Source organism: Pleurodeles waltl, chromosome 8 (genome assembly GCF_031143425.1).
Source record: "Pleurodeles waltl isolate 20211129_DDA chromosome 8, aPleWal1.hap1.20221129, whole genome shotgun sequence".
In the NCBI taxonomy this organism is placed as follows: Eukaryota; Metazoa; Chordata; class Amphibia; order Caudata; family Salamandridae; genus Pleurodeles; species Pleurodeles waltl.
The window spans coordinates 885,985,295-886,010,169 of NC_090447.1; positions in this window are offsets into that span (position 1 = coordinate 885,985,295).

Below are 24,875 nucleotides of genomic sequence, written 5' to 3' on the forward strand. Positions count from 1 at the left end.
AGGGGTTCAGCAACAAATGGCTGATGAGGTATGGTCAGGGATGGAGACTATAGCAGGAACTCTTGAAAGAGTAAGTTGGTGTCTTAGCCAAATTCAGGGTTTGACCAAGGCCATCACAGACACCTATTTTAGGCTCCATGGGATTGATGAGTCCCTAGCCTGTCATGAGGCAGAGGGAACAACAACAGCCCTCTACATCTAACATCAGTGAGGTTGTCAGGCAGTTGGGGCCATACATAAAACCATGCAGCCCCTGGAGCGCAAGATTGATTCCTCCATTGCATCAACAGGTGCCCTCAATAGCAACATCATTGCTTTGTTGGCAAACCAGCAGAGCCATGCAAGGGTATTACCATGCTGCCTTCCTGGCACTCACACATGCTGGTGGGAACAGGTGAGTCACATCTTCTTCCTCTGATGTGTGTATGCCTTAGCTGCCTTCCATCCGAATACCATCAATTGCAGGGGAAGCAGAGTGTGCTGATGATGTGGACTTCACCAGTCTTCATCTAAAAACTGCGAGATGAACATTTGTGAGTGTCCCCTGGCCAGTTTTGTTATGGTCTTGTGTCGAACATCACATCACCTTCTTTGTTACCCAGTACAGTATTTTTTTGTTTGTGCAGTTGTTTATCTTATCCACATGTGTACTTTGAAAGAAATCATGGTTTCTTAATTGCAATTTGTTCCTCCTTACTGAAAAACTCCTCACTTCTAAATGTCATCTGACATGTGTACCTAATGGACTTTGGTCATCAAATTGTACCCAATGACTATCTTTGTTGCTCAGATTTGGAATGTACTACTCACATGAATGAATGTGAGGATCCATTATTCTGGATTTAAAAATAATCTTTTCATTTGTGAAAACCATCAAGAGTTTTTTTTTTCTTTTTCTGAAAGTCTTCCTATGAAATGTTGTCTGTTTAATATCCTAAATCACTTGTTTGTAACAGAAGAAAATTTAGCTTACGTCAATCGCACATGCTGTCTTGTTCTGTGTACCTACACCAATTATACCCATTGCAATGGTATGATGAGCGATGTGTACCTTAATAATGATATGCCAGGGTATAGCAGTCAGATGTTTTGTCTTGACAGACACATAGTGAGAACATTCTGACAATGCATGTACATATCTACCACCTATAAATGAGATATGTGAGGCATGTGAGATCAAAAGCCTGTAACAAATGTCAACATTACTATTTCAATGTAAAGATTACAGCATCATTCCCAAATGTGACTAAATCACTGCCCACACATCATACGAACTCAAATACAAAATACCTCTGGATGGTTGTTCCAATACTAGTCAGAAAGCCAAGCCCATAGTCCTCATTGATTTGCTTTGTACTTGTGCCATAGAAGGACGCACAAGGGCAATCCAGTTCTGTAAATGACAGTGAACAAGGGATGCAAGTACACCTTGTCTCCCCCCATGTATACTGATAAGTGTTCAGTAACTCAACAGGGGCTGCAATAGTAAACGTATGTTACTCTGCCACAGAGAGGCCTAACATGTGTTGAGTGTGAGTACATGCACATATCAAATCGTTTTCACATACAAGTTTAGCATAGGTGAAAAACCAGTAAAACCGAATTAATGCTACACCTCCTCAGGCGAGGTGTAGATGCATGAAATGCTAAAACATTGTTATATTAGGCTCCTCCTAAATGGGATGCATGATGTGGCACACTATGCGGTAATATGTTCAAATGATGATGGACGTTGTCCAGGCAGGTGTCACTTCCTTCACATTTAGAATACACACAAGCATTTAGACCTACTTGCACAATGGTGCAAGGGGGTATATTGTCAGTGCTATGCAGCAGTTTATGTCACAATGAAGGCAGGGAGGAGTATTCTCTGTCAAAACGTCTTACCAATCACTTACATACTCACTCACTTTCTCAAAGGGTGCTTCAGTAGGTGAATAATTGTGTTGTGCTGTGTGTCAGATAAAATTTCTGAGTCACGCTTATTGTGTCTCAAGAATGGAAATGGCTCCCTACAGCAGTCAAATCTGAGGACAAACTGCAGTTGCCTATAAGCCTCTGTGAAAGCAACGTATATCTACAAATACATCAGGTCAATTGGTACATCATGTACCCAAATCCCCTAACACAATGGTACCAACTCATCTAAAGTAAAACGCAACCAACTAGAGAACAATGATAAAAATGTTAACATAAAAGAACTATTACGTTTTAAAACTACCCAAGCGTACCTACACTAACGTTAACACTATCCTACACTAACTTCTCTAACCTTAGCTTAAGCACTATACACACATGACAAAGTAAACATCAACCCCCACTCACTTACTACACATACAGTACAATACAAACAGCAACTACATCCTAAACATATACTACCTATACATGTAATCCTAAACAAATATATATATATATTTTGTTTTTATTTTATGTTTTATTTTTTATTTAAAAAAGCATCAACCCCCTACCCACTTAGAAACCTAACATTATAAGAACAGACTTAAAAAAAACTACCTACTAAAATATGGATCAACTAAAACTTAACTACACCTATAATAAACCCTAACACTCCGCTAAAAATAATTACAAATCCAAAATAAAAAAAGAACTGGGTATGGGGAAAGTCTATGCCAAGAGGGAGAGTGTCAGATTTGACTTGCTATCTGTTCCATGGTCTCCTGAATCGTCCACAGTATTTCTCAAATGCTCGCCTGCTCCCTTTAGATGTCAGCCATTCTCTGGTTCAACCTCCACATTTTTCTGACCACCTTATAATTGTAAGCTGATGATCCAGCATGAATGGGATTTCTTAGCTGTGGGCGTACAGTTGAGGGTCTCACTATGTGTGGTGGTCTGTGTCATGTGCAACACACTTGAGGTTCCTGTGGTGGCCAGTCTGCTGGTATGCAGCTGCTGTCTGGCACCCTCAGATCCTGATTTGGCTGCTGGCGTTATGTTATGTTATTGTGTGGGCCCTGCTCCCACTCTTCCAGGTTCCACAGGCCTTTGTCTGTTGGTAGATGGTAGCCATCCTCCTATAGGCCTTTACTATTTTCCTAATATGCCTATATCTGTCATGTCTGCTGTCATGTTATCTAGGGAGTAAAAGTAAACACATATTACATCAAGTTGCAAATGGACATGATGTTTTCAAAAGTTGTCGGACATTATCTTACTGTCATAAGTGCAAGTCCAGACCTACACCAAATATTGACATATAGATATAGGCAACACACCATCAGTACAAATACATCTCCTAACACATGTGAAACCAAATCAAATGAGGTCAGTTTAGGTCTACAACATGTAACGGTCACAATATGGTAACAAGCATATCATTGATTGATAACAATGATTCTAAATTATGATGATGTGCCAATAGGTAATTTTAGACATGGTGCAGATATGTATTCTTTTGGTGTTGGTCTAGCATCATGCAAGGTGGATCAAAGTTGGTCACAAACATACATGAGCTGTGATAAGGTAGGCAAGTACAGCTAGTGTGCTTCTGCATTGCATGACTCATCTGGAGTTACACAAGGCAGCATGACTTGACTTACTCTGCGTTAGGTAGCCACTGAATACATGGAGGGTGGGTGGCTCCCTTTTGTAAGGCTTTTATGTGAAACACTTCATCAATTTTGCCTCAGGCAAATACATTAAACCTGACATTAAGCATCTGTTATACAGTTGTAGCAATACCATGATAACCTTTATATAATTACTTTTATGTACACTCATTCTCCCTGGGCTGCATTAAACATCGCACATATAAAATATGTAAATGCTTCTCAGGGTTGTGTGTATTCATGCAGGAGTACTCATCTTTACAAGAACTTCTTGGGTATACTGCAGGGCCCTTTGCACCACAGTGCTATGGTGTCTGCGTATGTGCTAGCCAGTCTAACTTAACCAACCAGTAGTTGAGCAGTGTAATGCACTGTCTGCTGCTAACACTGTGTAGACAGTGCTGCAACATGACTTTCTACCTTACATTGTATGAATGTCTCACAGAAATGCCACTTAGGGGATATACGTGGCATAAGCCTGGTATTTAAGTCCCAATCCATGTTTAGAGTAGTGCGTTTGTCCACCTGGCCACCCCATGCCAATGACACTGTATCCATGTATTGAGGCCCACTGGCGCTCCATAGGTTTAACAACAATGACATTTCCAGACTATTCTCCATAAATATACATTGCACTGAGATATGAAGTCTGACATCCAGTTGAGAACTGCAAAGCCGGATGACCAGAAACCTGCCACGTGGACATCTACACTCACAATGTGCAACAGTCAGGCTGTCTCGTAATGATTTCTACAACACCATGGATCAATAGAGTAGCAGTCCTACAGTCCTGCCGCCTCCATCGCATCAGTGTAATAGTTCCTCTGTCACTCCATTTCACATAGTTATGTTATGGACTACTCTGAGGGAGGCTCAGGCACCCGTGAGGCTGGAATGCAACAGCCATACCTCAGGCTAATTTGGCTAAATGATGATTTATCCATACTTATGAATATGTACAGACACCCTTACAGAAACACATATTGAGATGTACTTTGTTCTCTTTCATGGGTCAAAATCATGATGGGGATACACTTTGGCATGTCACTACCACATTCCCAGCATCTATCATTGGAAAAATGGTTTAAATGTGATTGCTACCCTGCTGACACTGTCTTCCATGTTTAAACTATTTGGCTTTTGAATTAACAAAGGTACAGGTATGCATTACCAAACATGTTAAATGTTGATCAGCAGGAATCTTTACCCACACCTATAGTCATTCATCCAGGAATTAGTTTGCAGGAGAGGTTTAAACATATGCAGCATGTATGAGCATATGCCTCAAGATGAAGCAAAATATGTGGCATAAGGTATTATAAAATCACATCATTACAAATTGTGTAATACAATTTGTAATAATCTGATTTTATAATACCTTCATGTCAACACTTGGTAACACTGTCTGGGTAATTTCTGGTACGTCAGCACCTGTTTCATACTCAAATATGGACATAGGTACAGAAACGGACACAGACAGGCTAAACGAAGGTCATTTCACTTTGCTGCTACATCTTTTGAAACATTGTTTGTTACGTTTATTGTGTTGAACATCTCCAGATTAAGCACCAGATGATAGTTCATGTGCCAAATGCATCAAGACTATAGATATGCAAACATCACCACAGATGGAAAAATGAATGATTCAAGTGGGCCTGCTTACATTGCCCCTATGTTCACAATAACATGCCTCCTTGTAAATTCTAAATGAATCTGAGGACAAGTTCTGTTGTGTTGGCACACTGGCTGTAATTTGGTTGCAGGTGATTGAGACCACCCCATACACATCACAATGTTACAAATACCATGGATTTCACAATGACGTCACAGAGCTACAACTATGTACTCATTACACTTAACTGATTGCATTAGGTTCCTGAAAGGTGTCAACTTCTCCTTGGTTGAAAGGGACTTGTCAACCTACAAGTTAAAGATTTGAACAATGCATTGTAAAGAGTGCATCTACACACAGTCCGAATTCTATAATGAATACAATGGCATCCCAGCGTATTACACAAATTCCAAACTCTTGACACACACATTTGTATACATTGTCTGACTATGTGATGCAGAGCTAGTTACCTTGTAGGGCTGAGCTGGCTGGATTTTGAAGGTCAGATGTATCTAACAAAACCTGAAGCATGCCTCAGGCATTTGTATTTGCTGTACTGCTGGCCAACATCATCTCAGGCCCCTTTGGCCCTAGGCAGACCAAATAAGTCCTGCAATGGGAAAGTACAGGTATACACCATATGTAATGCTGTAAGGACAAAACCTAACTTTTCATGGCACTGGTGCACAAAGTGATGACTAGTTGCAATGCATGCAACCTTGCAACATAGTGCATACCTTGTAAGAAGGTCTGTCGAATTTTATACTGGAAAAGGCAACTTCCTGCACAAAAACAATAACCTGAGGGATTTTTATCATCTGTCTACGTGTTCTGCACAATGCAGCACACATACAAAGTTTAACATAAATGGAGATTAAACATATATCTCCTTCTTACCCATCACCTGAGGATGTCTAGTATTTTGGGAGCATTCCTTGGTCAATCACATATGTTAAATCAGGGAATGCTTCCAAACCCATGTGCGTTCAGTGTGATCAGCCACGCACAACCCTTAGAGCAGTCTCCTGCAGCAGGGTATACCAGCGCGGCAACTGGCCATGCGCTGCTTTACACTGAATTTACAAAGCCACTATGATGCATGCAAAGTGGCCTTGAGTTTTCTAATTAATTGCACTTTAATTTTTGTATTGCACTTGAAGTAAGTTGCATGGTGCTGTTGTGTAGCCATTTTAGCTATAGTTGTAGACACTTTGGTGGTCATTACAACCCTGGTGGTCGGTGTCAAAGTGGTGGTAAGACCGCCAGCAGGCCGGCGAAAAAAAAAATGGAATCACAACCGTGGCGGAAACCGCCAACAAAGACAGCCACTTTAACACTTCGACCGCCACGGCGGTACAAACAAACACCGCGGCGGAAACCGCTAACAGACAGGCGGAACACAATGTACTGCCCACAGTATTACAACAGGCCAATCCACCACCTTTTCCAGGGCGGTTTCACCGCGAACAAAAACACGGCAGAAACAGGACTTGGAAGGGAAAATGCTCACCTCTACACACCTCACAAGGAACCAGGACACCATGGAGCCGGAACTCCATATTCTCCCTGCCTTTGTCTTCCTGCTCCTCTACGCCGGCGGTGAAGACCACTGTGAGTACTGCACCTACAACACAGGGGAAGGGGGAGGGAAAAGAGAGTGACACACACACACGCAACACCCCCACCCCCACCCTCACCCACTACAACACACACACAAATACATGTTGATACATTACAGTTACACCCCTCTATACCCCCGGAAGAATGCAAAGACAAAAGGAAATGATTTGAACGATTGTAATCTATTAAAATCCAGTACTCTAAAATATATATACACTATAAACAAATATATACACCGATAATACAAGTCCAGGTATTGCACCATTAAAGTCTGTGGACCACTGGGCCCAAAATGCATGGGTGAGGCCCACAGGCGATACTCGATCAAAACGGAGCCCATTGCTGATTCCTGGGGAGTGCACAGCCACAGTCTCTCATGTCTCTCCAGTGGGTGGGTTGCCCACTGCTTTATCCCGGGGAGTGCAAAGCCACAGTCTCTCAAGTCTCTCAAGTGGGTGGTTTGCCCACTGCTTTATCCTGGGGAGTGCAAAGCCACAGTCTCTCAAGTCTCTCAAGTGGGTGGTTTGCCCACTGCTTTATCCTGGGGAGTGCAAAGCCACAGTCTCTCAAGTCTCTCAAGTGGGTGGTTTGCCCACTGCTTTATCCTGGGGAGTGCAAAGCCACAGCCTCTCAAGTCTCTCAAGTGGGTGGTTTGCCCACTGCTTTATCCTGGGGAGTGCAAAGCCACAGTCTCTCAAGTGGATGACAGTCTCCACTGGTTCTGGAGGGGGCTTTGTGCTCAGAGTGCTTCATCCTGCCAAGGACAGAGGTAGTGGATGTGATACTCCACTGGTTCTGGAGGGGGCTTGGTGCCCAGAGTGCTTCATCCTGCCAAGAACAGAGATAGTGGATGTGATACTCCACTGGTTCTGGAGGGGGCTTGGTGCCCAGAGTGCTTCATCCTGCCAAGGACAGAGGTAGTGGATGTGATACTCCACTGGTTCTGGAGGGGGCTTGGTGCCCAGAGTGCTTCATCCTGCCAAGGACAGAGGTAGTGGATGTGATACTCCACTGGTTCTGGAGGGGGCTTGGTGCCCAGAGCGCTTCATCCTGGCAAGGACAGATGTAGTGGATATGATACTCCACTGGTTCCGGAGGGGGCTTGGTGCCCAGAGTGCTTCATCCTGCTCGTGGCGGCCTCAGTAGCGGCGGTGCTTGCGGCGCTCATTGGCCTGCGGTGCTGGTGGGTGGCTCAGTGAGCGTGCTGGTGGTGGCGGTGTCCTTGGCAGCGGTGCTGGTGGCGGCGGTGTCCTGGGCAGTGGTGCTGGTGGCGGCAGTGTCCTTGGCAGCGGTGTCCTTGGCAGCGGTGCTGGTGGTGGCGGTGTCCTGGGCAGCGGTGCTGGTAGCGGCGGTGTCCTGGGCAGCGGTGCTGGTGGCGGCGGTGTCCGCCGTGCAGGTTGGCGGCGACTTCCCTTCTTTTCTGTGCCCCTTCCCCACCTTGGATGTTGGCTCAGCTTTCTTCCCACTCCCAACTGTAGTCCTGGGAAGGCCTTTGGTGGCAGGTGTTTGACCCTTCTCCCTCCGGGCAGTGGCAACTTCTTATGCATCTGAGGTGGGGGACTGTCCGTGGTCTGGCTCCTTGGCACACTGGCTGCCCTGCTTCTTGGCGCACTCCAGAAGCCAGTTACTGCTGGCACCACTGTTCCCGCTGATGTGGTGGCTGAGGTGCTGGGTTGGGACCTGGAAAGGCGGGCTCTAGGGGACTGAAGGGGTGGGGGAGGTGAGGGGAAGAGGTCAGGATTGGACAGGAAAAGTTTTTTAGACAACCTGGGACGGGTAGATAGACGGGGTTTGGGAGTGGAGGAAGAGGTAGTGGTTGTAGGAGGTGTACGTTTGCTGACTTTGGGTGAAGGTGCATGGGCTGGAGGCTGTCGTGAGGTGGATGGCTGTTGGGTGGGTGTGTGTCTGCGTTTGTGTACCTTGGGAGGTGGGCTCACAGACACACTGGGAGAGGACACAGGGGATGTGTGAATGGTAGTGGTGGTGACTGCACGTGAGCGGTGTGTGGTGATGGGTGTGCTGGTGATGGATGTAGTGGATGACGATGTAGTGCATGCAGGTGTGAGTGAAGATGTGGCAGAAAGGGAGGAGGGAGACGAGGAGGAGGGGGACACAGTGGAGGCAGTGGCTGTTGGTATGTGTGCATGGCTATGATGCTTGTGTGAGTGCCTGTGGGATGTGTGGTGCTTATGTTTGCCAGAACTTCCCTTGTGTGTTGAGGTGTGTGCATGCTCGTCTGATGGTGTGCTTGGGATAGGCTGAGGTACAGGGGATTGGGTCTGGGTGGAGGAAGTTGGAGGGGGGAGGCTGGACACAGGGACAATGGCTACCATCAGTGCTGAGGCCAGAGTCTGAAAAGCTCGCTGTTGGGCTGCCTGACCAGAATGAATGCCCTCCAGGTATGCATTTGTCTGTCGCAACTGCCTCTCTACACCCTGGATGGCATTCAGAATGGTAGACTGCCCAACAGTGAGGGATCTGAGAAGGGGAATGGCCTCCTCACTGAGGGCAGCAGGGCTGACAGGGGCAGGGCTGATGTGTCTGGGGCGAAGGAGATGCCCACCCTCCTGGGTGAGCGGCCACGGGGCACACGCTGGGAGGGTGGTGCTGGTAGGGGGTGTGGCGGCTGTACCTGTAGATGCAGTGGGCACAGAGGGGCCCGCCACCGCAAGGGAGCTCCCATCAGAGGAGGAGTCCGTGTCGCTGTTCTCAGCTCCTGTCCCCGCCGTGGAGCTACCCTCGCCCTCCATCCCACTGGTGGCTTCAGACTCCGTTGTCTCACCCTACAGGGCCATGTGGGATGCAGCTCCCTCCTGCTCCGGTGCCACTGCTCCTCTGACTGATGATGCTACTGCACACAAGAACAGGGAGACCAAAAAAAGGGGGGGGGAGACAGAAGAAAGACATGTTGAGTGCATGCAATACCGCTACCGTTGGCGGACACTACAGACACAGAAGACCTCTGCACTACGCCGTGCACTTAGAGTTCCCTAATTAATCACAGGGACATGGGGCACAAGGCCTATGCCCAGTTGATGCACGCATGGAAGTCACACTAGCCTGACTAGGTGTAGTTGCCTCTGAACACTGGTGGGGTGGGGTGCCACATGGCCTGCCTTTAGAAGGGACCTTGCCAACTAAACTCACCCTGGACTAGGGGAACCCACAGCCCACCTCCCCCACCCAGACACCTCGTAATGCGCACTGAATCAGCTGAATGAGAGTGTACTCACCCCCTTGTGGCTGCTGTGATGCTCTCAAGCGCCCATCCAACTCTGGATACACCAACGCCAGGATCCGGAACATCAGGGGGGTCATGGTGCGATGGGCACCCCTCCCATGTTGGGAGGCCATCCCCAGCTGGGCCTCCACCGTCTTCTTGCTCCAGCGGCGAATGTCCTCCAATCTTTTCCGGCAGTGGGTGCTCCGTCTGTGGTGGACCCTCAGGGTCCAGACTTCCTTGGCGATGGCACACCAAATATCCTTCTTCTGGTGGGTGCTGACCTAGAGGAATGGTACAGGGGAAAAGTAGAAGATATAACAGTCCGGACCGTCACAGTCATTGGCCCGCGTTCCTACCCTTGCCATAACGCACATGCACTCACCGTTGTTTCATGCACGCCTCATTCTCCCCCCTATCTTCCATCCACACCACTCCATACAGGCATTGCCCATACAGCATGCCCACATTGTACTTACCTGTTTGTCTGGAGGACCGTAGAGTTGCGTGTACTGGGGGAGGACCCCATCCACTAGCTTCTCCAACCACTCTGTGGTGAAGTCAGGGGCCCTTTCCCCAGACACATGAGCCATTGTCTCTTCCAGACTGAGGTCACAGCAGCACTTGCAGTGTAGGTCTTCTCCTGTCGAAGATTAGGTATCAAGTGAGTGAACAGACAGAAAATGACGGTCACGTCCACGGCGGTGCGTACCGTCACCGCCGGCGTACATCGTCATTGGCTCCTGGGACCCATAGGGTCCAATGTTAACCAATGCAGGATTGCGAAGCGGTCTTCGACCACCTACCACGACGGTGTACAACGCCAGCGCAGTTATATCATATCCCCTTGTCCCACATTACAGGTCAGGCAGCCGCCATTTCAGGGGGCCACATGACATTAATTATAAATGCGTCACACATATCTAGGTTTTGCATACACATTACGACAGGGACATAGCGGATGGAAAAATGTGTGCAATAAAGTAGTGTTTTTGTACCTTAGTGTTGGCTGACCCTCTGCTCGCTGTTCTCGTCCATAGGGCACGTCCGCTGGGGCAGGTGAGGAGATGGCAGCATCCTCCAGTGTACAGACCGCTGGTGGACCTGTCGACAATGGAAGAGCGACATGTAATTGTCACGTACAGACAGTACTGTGCCACAATCCTGGAACTGTGTGCCCAGTTGGAGCCAGACCTGATGTCAGCTATCCACCATCCCACAGGTATCCTCCCTCTAGTGCAGGTGCTGTCAGTACTCCATTTCCTGGCAAGTGGGTCTTTTCAGACGACAGTGGCCATAGCATCAGGGATGTCCCAGCCTATGTTTTCCAACGTGTTGTCCAGAGTGTTGTCTGCCCTGCTGAAACACATGCGCAGCTACATTGTTTTCCCTCAGGTGGAGGATTTGTCAACAGTGAAAGGTGACTTCTATGCCCTGTGACATATCCCCAACATCATAGGTGCCATTGATGGGACACATGTGGTCTTGGTCCCCCCCCCGCAGGAGTGAACAGGTGTACAGAAACTGGAAGAGTTACCATTCTATGAATGTGCAGATGGTGTGTTTGGCCGACCAGTACATCTCCCATGTGAACGCCAAGTTTCCTGGCTCAGTGCATGACGTTTACATTCTGAGGAATAGCAGCATCCCTTATTTGATGGGGCAACTCCAGAGTCACCGTGTGTGGCTATTAGGTGAGGACATGGACCCTATACAGTGCGACTAGGTGTCTGGGTCAGTTGTCCCTCGACATTTGCAGGTGACTCTGGCTACCCCAACCTGTCATAGCTACTGACCCCTGTGAGAAATCCCAGGACAAAGGCAGAGGAACGCTACAATGAGGCCCATGGGTGAACTAGGAGGGTTATAGAGAGGACCTTTGACCTCCTGAAGGCCAGGTTCAGGTGCCTCCATATGACAGTACTCACCAAAGAAGCTGTGCCAGATCATCGTGGCCTGCTGTATGCTTCACAACTTGGCTTTGCGACGACAGGTGCCTTTTCTGCAGGAGGATGGTCCAGATGGAGGTCTTGTGGCAGCTGTGGAGCCTGTGGACAGTGAAGACGAGGAAACAGACGAAGAGGATATCGACAACAGAAACACAGTGATTCATCAATACTTCCAGTGAGACACAGATAAGAAGACATCACTGCCTGCTACGTCTGATACACTTGTTCTACCTCTCATCTGTCTGTCACTTTCACCCAGTGTATGGAGCCTGAGTTGTCACTTTCCCTTTCAATTTCACAGATGTGGGTCCCACTGTGTGACATCTGCTTTGTTTCCTCATGGACTAGAGCTGTGTGACATAGGTATGTTGACAGTACAATGGATATATCATTTTTACTCAGTTATTGCAAATACACATTTGTGAAAGCACAGACTGACTCCAAATAGTTTTGTGATTTAAGGGTGTTTATTTAAGTGCTAAATAGTGGAGGGGGTTGTAAAATGGTCAGGGGTGATGGTGGAGGAATGTCCATGGCAGAGTCCAGTCTATTAGTCTCACAGGTGCTTTGTCCAAAGGGGTATAGGAAGTGGAGCTGGGGCAGTTTAAGTATGGACAGGGTGACAAAGTGGGACAGAAGGATGACAATCAGGGTGGTCTCATTTCTTGGCGGGGGTCTTGGCATTGTTCTCTGTCTTTGTCCTGGATCTCAGGGACCGCTTGCGGGGTGGTTCTCCATCTGCAGGGGGTGGGGTGCTGGTGTCATGGTCCTGTGGCGGTGCCTCCTGTCCACTAGCACCGGCGGAGGTGGTGGGCAGTTCATCGTCCAGGCTAGTGTCAGGGGCCCCTTGTTGTGCCACAGTGTCCCTCCTGGTGTTGACGAGTTCCTTCAGCACCCCTACAAATACTCCTCCCTGAACCCCAAATACTGTTCCTCCTGCAGCCGCTGGGTCTCCTGAAACTTGGCCAGTACCGTTGCCATCGTCTCCTGGGAATGGTGGTTGGCTCCCATGATGTTGGAGAGGGCCTCGTGGAGAGTGGGTTCCCTGGGCCTGTCCTCCCCCTGTCGCACAGCAGCCCTCCCAGTTTCCCTGTGTTCCTGTGCCTCTGACCCCTGAACCATGTGCCCACTGCCACTGCCCCCAGGTCCCTGATTTTCTTGGGGTGGTGGGTTATCCTGGGTTCCCTGTAGTGGTGGACACACTGCTGCTTGACGTGTCCTGGGGACAGAGGTATGGGCCCGCTGGGTGGGTGCTGTGCTGGTGTTTCCAGAGGGGGGAGGCTCTGTTGTGGCTTGTGCCAGTGTGAGGGGAACCGACTGTCCCGAGGTCCCAGATGGGCTGGTCATCTAGATCCAGTTGGACAGAGCTGCTGTCATCACTGTGGGCCTCTTCTGTGGGTGGAGTGGACATGTGTGGACCCTCCTGTCCGGTGACGTTGGGTAGGGGTCCTGCAGGGGTGTAATGGCATGATTATTGCATCTGTGTGTGCCATGGTGTGCAATGGGTGGGTGACCCCGTACCCCACTGCTTGCATTCTTGTGTAGGACCTTGTGTGATAAATGTTTAGGGGTGTGTGTGGGTATGTGCAGTGGCCATGCATTGGTGATGGGTGTCCATGCTTTGTTGTTGCATGCAGGGCTTGGTGTTGGGATGGGTGGGTTGTGATAGAGGGACATATGTGAGGAGTTGGAGTGATGCGGGTGAGGGCGAGGGTGGGGGTATGTGATGGCATGCAGTTAGGGTGGGGGATGAAGTAGTGAAAGATTTGACTTACCAGAGTCCATTCCTCCAGCTACTCCTGCGAGGCCCTAAGGATGCAGTATAGCCAAGACCTGCTCCTCCCTTGTTGTTAGTGCTGGGGTAGAGCTGGGGGTCCGCTGCCAGTCCTCTGAACTGCAATCTGGTGTCTTGAGACCAGACCACGGAACGCACCTTCCCCCACAGGTCGTTCCACCTCTTCCTGATGTCATCCTTTGTTCTTGGGTGCTGTCCCACTGCGTTGACCCTGTCCACGATTCTGCGCCATAGCTCCATCTTCCTAGCTATGGTGGTGTGCTGCACCTTTGATCCGAATAGCTGTGGCTCTACCTGGATGATTTCCTCCACCATGACCCTGAGCTCCTCCTCAGAAAAGCTGGGGTGTCTTTGCGGTGCCATGGGGTGGTGTGGGTGATGTGTGAGGTGGTGTGTGTTGTGATGTGTGGGGTGATGTTTAGGGGTGTGTGGTGTTTTGTGCGTGGATGTGGATGTGTGATGGTGTTGTGTGCCTCTGTATGGTGGGGTTGTCTTTGCTGTGCAGTATCTCTGGCCTTCGTCTAAATTTCTGGTCGTAAGGGTTTGTGGGTGATGTGGGTGTGTGTTTTATAGTGGTGTGAGTGTGTGGGAGTGGTGTGTGTATGTGTATCAGGTGTGTGTATTTGGAATTGTCCAATGTGGTTGTGTTTTGTAAATGTGTGTGTATTTTGAGCGCAGCTGTGTGTACCGCCAATGAAATACCGCGGTTGAAAGACCGCTGCGTGGATTCGTGTGTCGTGATAGTGTGGGCGTATTACTGTTGGCGTGACGGTGGAGGTTTTGTTATCGCCAGTTTATCACTGACCTTTGGTGTGGCGGACTTGTGTGGGTGTCTGGATTTTGGCGGATTCCGAGCTGTGGGTCGTAATATCTGTGGCGGAATTCCACTGCTGCGGTGGTGTGTTGGTGGTCTTCTGCACGGCGGTAAGCGGCATTTACCGCCAATGTTGTAATGACCCCCTTTATTTTAGAAAACTAGGCCTGCCGCTGTTCACTTTAACCTAAATATGTTTCATTCTAGCTTCGTTATTTTATTTTAAGAATAGCCACTTTTGCAGTCTTGTTTTATTTTCTCTATCTAGCTGTTCTTCGCCTAGGTCAGTAATAGGTTCTTAAACAAGGCATTTCTTTCACTCTACTTTTCTCAAGGCTGCAGTAAGATAGGTTACCGGCAAAAGTGGTACGCTTTGTCTCCAATGTTCACAGAAACATACTCACTCTTATGTGGGGATCCTTTCCTGGAACATCTGCTGTTTTTATTATAAAAACACTACTTTGACCCATGTACTTTAGAGGGAGATTCCAGCCAGATGACCACAGCTGTATGCTGATTGCTGAGTGCTTTGCTGTAGCTGCTTATGTCGACTACAGGCCTCTTGCTCAGGTATGAGGGATGATGTCTTCCCAGGGGAACCTGAATGGCAGAATTAGAGCTTAACATGCTGTGCTCTAACATAGTCAAGGTAGGAACTATTCTTAAAAGCCGCAGTGACAACATGGTAGCGTTATTTTTGTGTTTTACTCTCCTTGTCACAATTTTATTCTTGTCATGCTTGATCGTCCTAGTTATTGCAATACATGCTTTATTATCTAAAATGCAGTTACTTCAATAAAAACCTTATTGAACTATACTCTGCCTCTGATTGTCCTTGCATATGTGAGACTAATGTAACTGAGAAAAACGGATGAGATCTGAGTGACCACGATCTCCCTGAGGAGTCATTTGTGTCATGTGCCCATTTGCCCAATCATCCCTGCTCTTGGGTGGAGATAAGGCACTGCTAGTTAGCAGGAACAAAACCCGGATTAGGCCGACAGATGTCACCTGGTGTGGGATCAGACTCAGACCCCTGCAACACAAGTGATTCTGCCACCCGAATCCAGTAGTCTCATTAGGATAATGAGAACCTACGTGACAATGCAAATTCAAACCACCACATTAAAAAGTATCAGCCCCCTTAAGTTGTATATATTACATAACTGATGTAGCAACATTACTACATGCAGTTGGTACATCCATGCTGACGGGGCCTCCTATCTCCAACCCCAGTAGGTCCAGAATATTGGACCCACATGCCGATGTTTCATCTGGGAGACGGTGTGATCACCTCAAAAGAACTGAAACATGGGCCAACCCACCCGCTCCCAGTGATCATTCCTGTTCTTTGGGGTATAGCCCTGGCTGACCCTACCCCCAAAGGCCACTATATGAAGCAGGTAATGCATTATGAGCCAGATAAGGCCCCCCACTACTCCTTCAGTGTGATTCTTACCCCTTCCCTTCCCCAACATAATCCTATCCCTCCTTAAACTATTACACCCTAAACAACCATCCTTTATACTAATACCTACACCTTATATATAAAACCCTTAATTTACAAACAGCTGACAATACACAGATAAGTACTTATACAATTTACTAAAACACACAAAAGGTACATAGTTGACATACGACTAGACCAAAAACCGCAAAAACCCACCAGACACTCTCAAGATACCACCACCAACCAGCTTAAACTAGACTGTAAGAAAAAGTGAAACTAACTTTCACACTTACTAGTGTGCAGCCTGCCACACCATTTCATGATTTCCTGGGTGCAAACAGAATTTTAGCAACATTTGTGTACATTTTTCTGACACATTGCTGCACAAATGGACTTTGCATGATGGATGCACTACTCAGCAGCACCTCTGCAGCTACAGTAACTTCAACACAACTATTGCAATGCACAGATTCAGATCTGCACAACAGGGGCAATGTGCAGGTTCAGACCTATGCAACAGGGGAGATGCGTGGGTTCAGACTGGCGCAACAGGGGTTTTGCACTGGACCGACAGCAGAAGCCCACTTCCATAGGTCCAGGTCTGGGGTGGCACCAATTGGCAGGTAAGAGTAACAGATGACAGTGTCCAGGCGCTAAAGCAGGGAGGTTGGAAGTATTTTTTTGTCCCTGAGACTTCATGACAGGAGGCCAAGCAGATTGTACTTGAAGTCACTCTGGGTTCAAGGAATGCATGTACACTCCTTAACACCCAGCCAGGGGAACAGAAGGCAGCAGAGCAATGAATACTCAAACATCAATTTTCACATGCTTTACTAGGGTACACACCTGGATGTCCCCCACAGTCATAAATGCATGTAAAGATTGATCATGGGGCCTGTGCCCCATTCTTTTTATTCCTCGATCAGCCTGAACACTCTCTTCCCGAAATGTGTTGCGACTTCTTCCTTGTGATGTATCACAAAGGCAGTGCACACTTAGGGAAGCAAAGAGGTAGGATGGCTCCCATGTACTTTAAATACTCCAGTGTATATTCCACACAGCTTGATGCTTTGCAGGATTGTCTAATTCCATCTGATGTGATACCAATAATCCTCATGTTTTGACCAGACAGCCATGTCTTACGCACAAAGGAAGCTAAGGTCCTCTATGTAATGCTGCTGGGTAGCCACTTCTGCACTCAGGGGCACTTAGGAGTATATGTATGACAGCATTTTCATCGTGCTTGCACCATTCGACGTGGGACATATGTAACACAACTTAAAAATGAGATTTATGAAGCCACGGAAGGCCACCTTGCATAGTCCTGAGTGGCTTCATAAATCTTTACTAAAGCAATGCAGCGAACCGCTACATTGCCTTACTCTGCGCTAGGTAGGCATTTCAATGGCATTGTGTGAGTGTTCCAAAGCAACTTCCATAGTTTTTTATGCATACCCATATTTACCAGAACTGGTAAACCTGGGAATGCACCAAAAAGATACTCCTTCTCAGGAGATACGTAACAAGGAGTACTATCTTTATTTCTTCTTGTTACATCCTCTTTCAATGTGTACTGCATTCTGCAGCACTCATAGATAGAGGAATATCCTTCTCAGGATTGTTGTTGTGCAGGGTGGTGCCCCTTCATGCACAAAAACAACCCTGCATGCAACACGGCACCTTTGCCCCATTGTGAAAGGGTGCCTGCATTGGCCCTAGGCAGCCAAAATGGCACCAGCTCAGGGGAAAAGACAGGACTGTGATGTATTCTTTTAAATACAAGGTAACTTGTTGCGCTGCACTGTGTGACAAATTGCACAAATATACTCCTCAGTGTGCAGTCACAGGACATTCAGTGCCCAAAACTGTGATCCACTTGTATCATGCTACCACCAGCTTACTGACTTGCAGCACACACACTTAGCCTGTGCACACTGTTTAGTTCTACACTCCCTTTGAACTATGATTGAGTGTGCAAGTTGAACACACACATTAACCATGTGCACAATGTTCCACATTTCAACCTCTGTGTTGTGTATGTCTTGCACAGGCACATGCATTCTGCACATGGTTTTATCATGCTCACATTTCCTGATCATCCTGATGTTGGGCAGGGGTGAGTATAACACACAGCAACAGAACTTTTGAAGATGTGAGTGAGCCAGTAGGCCTCACTGCAGTGAGCCAGGGTTAAATGGTCATGTTCACTGATACTGTTCACGAAATAGTAGGCTGCTACCTCCATTTTGCTGTGTCTTACTCCTGGTGAAGGCAGTAGCGTGCATTTACTATTAGGGCAGGTCTTTGTGTGACCCTCGTGGTCCAAGCAGGCTTCAATCTATGACACAGGTCCATGTCATGACACATGCTCATATTCCATGTTCCCCTTTGGGACTACACCAGTATTAGTGAGCCATACAACTATGTATCTGGACTCAGGAGAGGGGTAGACTACTCTTATCATGCAGGGAAAAATCCTACTGAACACCTCCATTACACCATGCTCAAGGAAATTGTGTATGTTCACATACATTAGTACTTGAATTTTGATATGAACGCTTCACACATTAACTATCTCTGTCTTCCTGATGTGGTGTCATGTTTGGCAAACATCTCCCATGTCTAATGTCTCTGGGTAATGCCACACATTTCTAAGTCATCAGTTTATTATGTTTTTCACAGGCCTTTGAGCATCCTTGCATTGCTAGGCAAAGCATGGTAAATGTATATTTTTCAACTATGGTCAGATGTGGTATTTACATCAATCTGCCCAAGAAATATGTAAGATGTGTGCTCGTTTTTGGATCCCCACATATGCGTAAATGTATTCTTCACAAATGACATTTTGACATCTAACCTGAGACTAGGCCTTTGTCCATGACAACTGTCACCCAGGACCTATGACGGTATCTGCTGCAACATTTGCTCCTGCAAAGTGCTGCCATTCTGCATGGTAGTCCATATGTGAGACACAGTGCAATTAGGAGTTTGCCTCAGGGACTACCTTTTTGGGAGATATGTGATCCTTCAAACACTGAGTACTATGTGAAATACACTTTGATGCTGCAGAACACAGCAAGACAGCGTAAGTATGTGAGGACAGGAAGTGCCCTTTACTATCTAGGTATGCGGCAATCCTGTCCCGTCCCTTTTATGCAGTACACTGCATCACATTGACTTGCTGCAATGATTTTTATTTTGGCGTTATGCCCCTATGTTGATCAACAGCTCATACAGCATGAGTCAATGTGGGTTGCTAACTATCTGTATATTTGGACCCAGACTGTAGGAATGGCTGCGACATATGTGTACTTTGTACTTTTGGTATCATATATGTACCTTGATTTGACATTTACATATGATTTGAAGCTACACTTACAGTTCATGAAATCAATGTAATTTACAACTTCTTCCCTTAGTGCTCCTGATACTTTGGTCAACATACACATGTTCTGCCCTGTGTGACACATTTACTTAGGTACACATATTTTGTTTGACACCCATTATTTTAGTGGAACTTTAACTAGTTTCCGAGACTAGGTGCACCGCTGAACATACACTCATTTCAGACTTACCTAATATATTCCCTTTCTATTCATATTGACTATACTTGTGTACTGCATGATTTGTGTGTTGATTTGTTAAAAAGTGCACAAAATGTGATACTGTATACTCACGCAGTGTGGGATGACACAATACTTCTCACAGCTGATTTTTTCCTTCTTCCATTGCAGAATTAGTGAGGGAATGACACAATGGCACATCATTGTCTAAATGTTGGAGTGAGTTATTCCCACCATGTGCATTTGACACAAGATCCACACACAAACACAGAGATGGCTGTTATGTCATACATTACAATGTATTAGTTGGTATGAAGAATATTTGTGATTTGCTATCAATGAGTAGGCCATTCGCATATGTGCAGTTCTAAATCCACTCATTGACGGTACTGTGGCGGAAGATGAAGGCATCATATGCCAAGATATTTAGCCAGCACCTTTATGGACATTCCCTGATGGTCCACTATGGCCTGGGCATTGGGTAGCATGTGTGCTTGGGGTTTCTGTACAGGTAGGATGTTGCAGTAGGGGGCACCACTTGCACATGTGTGCAAAAGTGGCACCAAGAACATGTGGACATCCAGCTATTACTTAGAATTCTTGCTTGGTATCCAGTTGTTGTGGAGTTTAGGGGAAGAGAAGGTGCTGGGGTGTGAGTTTAATTCTGGCATCCAAAACAGAGGGGAGAAAGGCAGAACATCCTCCCTGTGAGATTCCTGCCAATATGGCTGCTGTGACTTGGGAGGAACCTGATGCCAGCATGTGGAGCACAGCCATAGGTTTTAGATATGGTGGGATGTCGGTGGACCTTATAGCTGGTGGCCAGAGATTTGGCACAATCTTCTCCAGAAATTCCATGATGGACCCCTTCTTGAGTGTGTAGAACTGTATGACCTCCTCCTCCCTGAGGTCAATGAGGGATATGTGCAGCCGGAAAACACAGTCCCTCCTCCTTCACTTCCTACGTAGTGGTGGTCTCCTAGATACACTAAATTGCAGTCTGATGACTTCCATAGTGTAGGTGAGCGTACCAAAATGTTTTGTGATGTTGATATTTTTATACTATGGCCACTGCGTCATTTTCTGCTCCTGGTTTGCTGATGTGCAGCAATTCTTGCACATTTCATACTTGTGATGCGTTACCCAAAGATGCGTGATGCAGTGACACACCCATAAATACCAATGTGTTATACTTGTGACAGATTTTGTGGGGGAATGCTTATATTGCATATCTTAAATGTTGCTAGACACAGCTGCTTTCAGCACAGCTTTTGTCCCACGTAACCCTTAAAAAACAAAGCATTTTTGCAAATGCTTCTTTTTATAAATGTGACTTACTGCTTGACCCGTAGTTGCATCACAATATGTGATGCAACATATGTGCAAGCCTCTCATAAATATGCCCCCCAAGTTTTCTTATCTTGAAAAGATGGGGGACTCAAGTGGAACTGATGAGATTCGACTACATGATTTACAGATCACTTTGAAACGTATTCACAAGTATAAGTAATTTTAATACATAACGGGAGACCTCTGCCACTTAAAAGAGAGTGTGAAGAGTTTCCCTTTGGGAACATATAGGGAAAATGTAGTGATAAAAAGGTTATTGAACTTTACAAAAAATATAAAAAATATAATAATACAAAATAATAATGTAAAATAATTGTAATATTTATTTTAGATCTAGAACTAACAAAATGAAACATTACAACACATTAACATCACATTTTATTATGTATTGTATTTATTTAAGAATATTAAATTTGTACAAATATTTTTGAAGAATATTTAAGAATAATCTCACAAACACTAAAATTCTTATTTTTATTCAGTTGTACTAAAAATTAATAAAAGTTATGAACGTTATGGAGGTTAATTTAAATCATTTTCTAACCAAAGATTTAAAGGTTAATGTTATTTTGAATTTTAAAGAAGCTTAATATTACATTTTATGAAAATACAATAAATATTGTTTACATAAGTAAATTAATATTTACCATTAAACTAAATATATATATTTTAAATGTTGAAATAATTTTATTTATTAACATTTTTTCTTACGGGTGGTCATTTTTGTATGGGTGTAATTCAGTACAGTGAGTGTCATACGTGGTGCTTGACTTACTCCAGGTCTGAGATAGAGTACATTTATGACTGTTTTGGGACCATTTTGGTTGGTTGTAGTAAGTTAGAAGTGGAGTTCGCAAATAGCAACCGATTTACTCTTTCGTGGGTGGGTCCCTCGCTAAACATCTTGGTAGCCCTCCCTAAACTCCTCCTTACTCCTCCCTAAACACCTCCCTTTTAGTAGTAAGTATTCTAACATAACACAACAAAGGAGAGGCAAAGATCTCACCACATAGGTTTTAGAGCATGGACACCAATTCACCTAAAAGTCAGGGATAGTAGAAATTATATCACATAACCTTTGACCAGAATGTCGTCACAGGAGGTGAGATGACAGGGCACCAATGTCTTCCCAGGACAAGGAGTGGGGCAGCCATGAAAAAACATTCATACTACGTCCTGCTACATTGTGCCACGTGTTTGTAATGCAGTGAGGCCCAGACTCTTTCTCTAGGCAAATTACGTTCTGCTTTATGTAAATTCTTCTGTTCCTCTTTTTCAAAACAGCTTCTGTAAAACGTTATCACAAAAGAGATTCAAAAAGTGCAACTGGTGTGCCTGCATGTGCATGAATAGCTCACAATTTCAGTGGTTTTGAAAAACATTATTACAAAAAACATTTGAAAAAGTACACCTTTCAATAAACATGTGTGTGCATATTTAGTAACCCATTTTTTTATTTTTTGGGGGGATGTGTTTTACAAAAACAATTTCTAAAGAACATAAACAATGGTAAAGGGAAACGATCAGCAGTCAAAGCTAGACCTGTTGGCTTTATGAATGCTTATTGATTTTGTGCATTGGACATCAGTAAGATCAAGGGCTACAAACAATGAAAAATTTACATTTAGCAGAATGCACTGGGTCTGGTGAGAAAGATCAGCTAAGGGCCCTCACTGCATTATATCAGGATAGAGAGAGGCCTTGCACTGCATGTGCAAGTTCCAGCAGGAAAAGAGGGTGTCTGTTAAGTTACTTTTTTTTTTTTATTCATTAGTGTGTGCAACTTAAGGATGTTTTTCTTTTCCAAAATAAATGCATTCTGACGTGCATGACACATTGGCCCCAATATGCCAAGTGCATGGGCAGTGCCGGGGCCCCCGAGTTCCTTATTCCGCCAGCCTTTCCATGGCGGTGTAACAGGCTGGCGGATGGGGACTCGTAATCCCCTGGCGGATTACAACCACCGGGACCACCAGGCTGCAGTCTGGGGGCAACCTGGCAGTGTCGGCGGTTGGACCGTGGCGGCTCCACCACGGTCATAATGTGGCGGTCAGATGGCCACGACCGAGGTGGCCCAACCGCCACCGAGACACTGGCGGTCTGGTGACCGCCATGGTCATAATGAACCCCATTGTAATGAATTACTATTCCCCAAGATAGTATATCAAAAAAAGGTAAACAGGACTCATCAGAACCCCATTTTACATCTGTCCCAGGCACTGCCATTGTGATCGAGGAGGCCAGGGGTCACAAGGACAAGCACAGGTGCAGCAAGGAGGAAGCTAGGGGTCACAGCTGCGCCCCTGGCAACCCCTAAATGACGTTCATGTTTTAGAGTAGCATATTGTAATATGTGAGTGGTACTATGGTTATACTACTAAACATGCAACAAAGGGCACTTTGTGAATATGCCCCATTATGTTTAGTGGTGAGCATCAGCTCACTGAGTCATCATAGCTACCTATCAATATTCAACATAATTTCCAAGACAAATGAACATTTACTGGCCAGTGTGTTTTTACTTCAAACCCATCTATGAAACAATGGTATAATCTGATCGCTACATGGGTGAAAGCTCGCTGTATACTGCTTTCTTTTAAGGTTCACATAGTAGTGCAATTCATTATTAAAGCTAAATATCACCCACAGCTAGGAACAAGATTCAGGAGTTAGCATGTTACAGACAGCAGAGTTCACCGTTTTGTTGAGAACTTTACACAATCCAGCAAGTCTGTACCCACTCTTCGGTCTGTTGTCAATGTCATTGGTTGCCTAATTGCCATGACCTCTCACTCTGAGCTGCCATGTATCTAGCCTTCGGTGGGGATCCCTAATCATTTATACCTACCTGGCTGCCTGCTGTTACATCAATGAACTTACAGATACAAAAGGATCCTCTAGGATGACACCTCTTTGAAAGTTCCACTAACAAAGGTCCTGGTTTAGGTCTTGGCAGAGGGAATACTCTGTCACAAACATGACAGATATCTCGTCAACTATATTCCGATCCCCATAGGAGATAATGGGATCATAATGCCGCAGACTGGATAGCCATCATGTTTGTGACAGAGTATTTCCCTCTGCCAAGATCTAAATCAGGCCCATAGTCTCCTATTATCTAACAAAGTGCCAACTACCTGCACATTGCAATCACACGACAATATAATTAAATATAAGGGCCTCACACTGTGACAGGGAGAAAAGCTGTACACAAACTAGATGGCTGGCTAACATAGAATAAACAAAAGAAAAACAATGAGCCTTACAACATTATCCATGTTGCTTTTTTGCATTGCCCCACTTGCCATGTGAATCATGGAATCCCTAGATAGGATGGCACAAGCTACCATTGCAGGACCATCCTACCACCTAAGAGGCATTCAGAATCGAAACTGTCTACTTTCTTATTATACAGGTATTTTCACGGTGAAAAGAGGCATAGAATGGCCAACTTTCACCCCTTGGGGACTGGCTTGTTGGATGCTTTTATGGGCCTCATGTCAGAAACAAAATGCAGGGCCTGTAATGTGGAAATGGCTACACCCTGGCCTGATTTCACCTGTTTGGTTATGTCCACAGTCATGTGACTGTGGTGATAATTAGACTGTGCGCAGGCAGTCCAGCTGCAAGAGGAAACCTCTGTGGAAGTGCCCTTTATGTCCTTACACTGCACGTGGCCCATTAGCGCGTCCAAGGCCCGATGCTTATTTGCGCCGAGGACACAACAACTGGTGATGGAGGACAGGATCCACCCCGCTAGGCCTCACTTTGCAGGATCTGGTTCGCTGACACCCTCTGTCACACCATTCACACTGCATCCCAAGACTGTCTGAAGAACCGTGATTGAGATGCACAATTTTTGGAATAGCCCAAGTCCTACAGAGTGTTTAAAACCCAAGCAGCTACCCTCCATGAGCTGGTATTCATGAAACA